The 3,024-nt window shown below is 44.0% G+C and overlaps 1 pseudogene; it reads right to left on the bottom strand.

The window, feature by feature from the left end:
• LOC112075498 (extracellular sulfatase Sulf-2-like) overlaps positions 1 to 2,148 on the bottom strand; it is a 60,412-nt pseudogene extending 58,264 nt beyond the window's left edge.
• Positions 2,149 to 3,024: the final 876 nt, after the last annotated feature.

Below are 3,024 nucleotides of genomic sequence, written 5' to 3'. Positions count from 1 at the left end.
TCACATGCCAATAAAGCCCTTTGAATTGAATTGAGAGAGAAAGAGAAGAGAGAGAGACAGAGAGAGAGATTGAGAGAGAGAGAGATTGAGAGAGAGAGTGACAGAGACAAGAGAGAGAGACAGAGAGACAGAGAGAGAGAGACAGACAGAGAGAGAGATGGACAGAGAGAGAGAAAGACAGAGAGAGAGAGGAACAGAGACAGAGAGAGAGGGAGAGGGAGAGGGAGAGAGAAGAGAGAAGAGAGAGAAGAGAGAGAGAGAGAGAGGCAGAATACCTGACCACTGTGACTGACCCAAACTTAAGGAAAGCTTTGACTATGTACAGACTCAGTGAGCATAGCCTTGCTATTGAGAAAGGCCGCCGTAGGCAGACATGGCTCTCAAGAGAAGACAGGCTATGTGCACACTGCCCACAAAATGAGGTGGAAACTGAGCTGCACTTCCTAACCTCCTGCCCAATGTATGACCATATTAGAGAGACACATTTCCCTCAGATTACACAGATCCACAAAGAATTTGAAAACAAATCAATTTTGATAAACTCCCATATCTACTGGGAGAAATTCCACAGTGTGCCATCACAGCAGCAAGATTTGTGACCTGTTGCCACAAGAAAAGGGCAACCAGTGAAGAACAAAACACCATTGCTTAAATACAACAACCCATAATTTATGCTTATTTATTTTTAACTTGTGTGCTTTACTCATTGTACAGTTGTGTAGCAACACTGTGTATATATAATTCATAACATTTGTAATGTCTTTATTGTTTTGAAACTTCTGTATGTGTAATGTTTACTGTTAATTTGTATTGTTTATTATCACTGTTTGTATAATAATTACCTCACTTGCGTTTTGGCAAGTGTTAACACATGTTTCCCATTGCCATAAAGCCCCTTGAATTGAATTGAAATGAATTGAGAGAGAGAGAGAGAGAGAGACAGAGAGAGAGAGAGAGAAGACAGAGAGACAGAGAGACAGAGAGACGAGTCTTGGGTGTGCATGCCGAGCCTTTGACGTAGGGGAAGTGATGTATTGTGGGCATAATGGTGCTGACGTGACAAAGAGTTCCTCTCAGTGAGAGGGCGTCACGCGGCATCTGGCTTGGTGTGCCTTTGACAATTGCAGCTGCGTAGAAGACTGACAATCATTTCTCTTTCTGTCTGTCTGTCTGTCTGACTGAGAGAGTCTAGGGGGTGGGCAACTCTAACTGTCTGTCTGTCTGACTGAGAGAGTCTAGGGGGTGGGCAACTCTAACTGTCTGTCTGTCTGACTGAGAGAGTGTAGGGGGTGGGCAACTCTAACTGTCTGTCTGTCTGACTGAGAGAGTCTAGGGGGTGGGCAACTCCAGTCCTCAAGGGCTGGAGTGGTGTGACACTTTTCTCCTATCCCCAGCAAACACAACTGATTAAACTAATTGTGTTCCAAACTGAAGATCATGATTAGTTGATTATTGGAGTCAGGTGTGTTAACTGGGGCTGGGGCAGAAGTGTGACACCAATCAGGCCACCAAAGAGTCTGGCGTTGCCTAACCCTGGTCTAGGAAGAAGAGAGACAGCGAAAGAAAGGGAGAGAAAGAGAGAGACAGCTTTTCTACCTCACTTGCTTTGGCAATGTTAACACATGTTTCCCATGCCAATAAAGCCCCTTGAATTGAATTGAATTGAATTGACAGCGAAAGAGAGAGACAGAGACAGAAAGAGACAGAGCTGGCGTCAAGCTCAGCAGCATTAAATATGGAAGAAAAGAACATCCGGGAATATGTTAGTTTGTTCCTCTATTTCCCCAGAGTAACTCACCTGATTCATCTGCTCATTCAGCTAATTACTAGAATCAGGTGCGCTAGATTAGGGCTGGAGTGAAAACCTAGAGGACGGAAGTTCTCCAGGAACAGGGTTGTGAAGCCAGACTCACCGAGCTCCATGTCCTGGTCATCAGTGAGAATGAGGATGATGTTGGGCCGGATGTTACGGCGGTCCCTCTGGAAGCGGGCCTTGAGGAAGATGGAGGCGTGGGCCACAGACAGAACCCCCAGGAGCAGGAGGAGGTAACGGTTGGTGGAGGGCAGCAGCCCCTGTCCCGCCATCTTGACCTCTAACTTATCTTACCCTGCTACTACTGGATCACTCTGCTGCAGCCACCGCTAAGACTCCTGGAGACACAACACAACAGACAGGAGGACATAGGTTAGACTACAGGAACACAGGAACAGTTCAACTAGAGTCACCGGTGTTCACACCTAAAGACAAATAACGCTAGTCCAATGTAAAACACATTGGCAGTGAAAACCTTCTCGCTCACTAAAACGTACAACATTCTCTGATTGTCACTGGGTTTGTGAATCTGACACGGAGAGGAAACAGAGCTCGTGGAGACACAAGAGCAGACGTAAGGTCAGACTAAGCCAGGAAACACAGGAACACTTTTCTACAGACTCACAGGTGATCACGTAGAAACCTAAATCAAATCAAATCAAATGTTATTTGTCACATGCGCCGAATACAACAGACCTTACAGTGAAATGCTTACTTCCGAGCCCCTAACCAACAATGCAGTAAAAAAAAATAAGGATAAGAATAAAAGATAAAAGTAACAAGTAATTAAAGAGCAGCAGTAAAAAAAGAACAATATATACAGGGGGGTGCCGTCACAGAGTCAATGTGCGGGGGCACCGGTTAGTTGAGGTAAAATGTACAGTTGAAGTCGGAAGTTTACATACACTTTGGTTGGAGTCATAAAAACTCGTTTTTCAACCACTCCACACATTTCTTGTTAACAAACTATATTTTGGCAAGTCAGTTAGGACATATACTTTGTGCATGACATAAGTAATTTTTCCAAAAATTGTTTACAGACAGATTATTTCACTTATAATTCACTGTATCACAATTCCAGTGGGTCTGAAGTTTACATACACTAAATTGACTGTGCCTTTAAACAGCTTGGAAAATTTCCCGAAAATGATGTCATGACTTTAGAAGCTTCTGATAGGCTAATTGACATCATTTGAGTCAATTGGAGGTGT

The sequence above is a fragment of the Salvelinus sp. IW2-2015 genome, unplaced genomic scaffold (assembly GCF_002910315.2).
Source record: "Salvelinus sp. IW2-2015 unplaced genomic scaffold, ASM291031v2 Un_scaffold3200, whole genome shotgun sequence".
In the NCBI taxonomy this organism is placed as follows: domain Eukaryota; kingdom Metazoa; phylum Chordata; class Actinopteri; order Salmoniformes; family Salmonidae; genus Salvelinus; species Salvelinus sp. IW2-2015.
The sequence above is the reverse complement of the archived record's forward strand: the minus strand, read 5'-3'. Positions and strand labels throughout refer to the sequence as shown.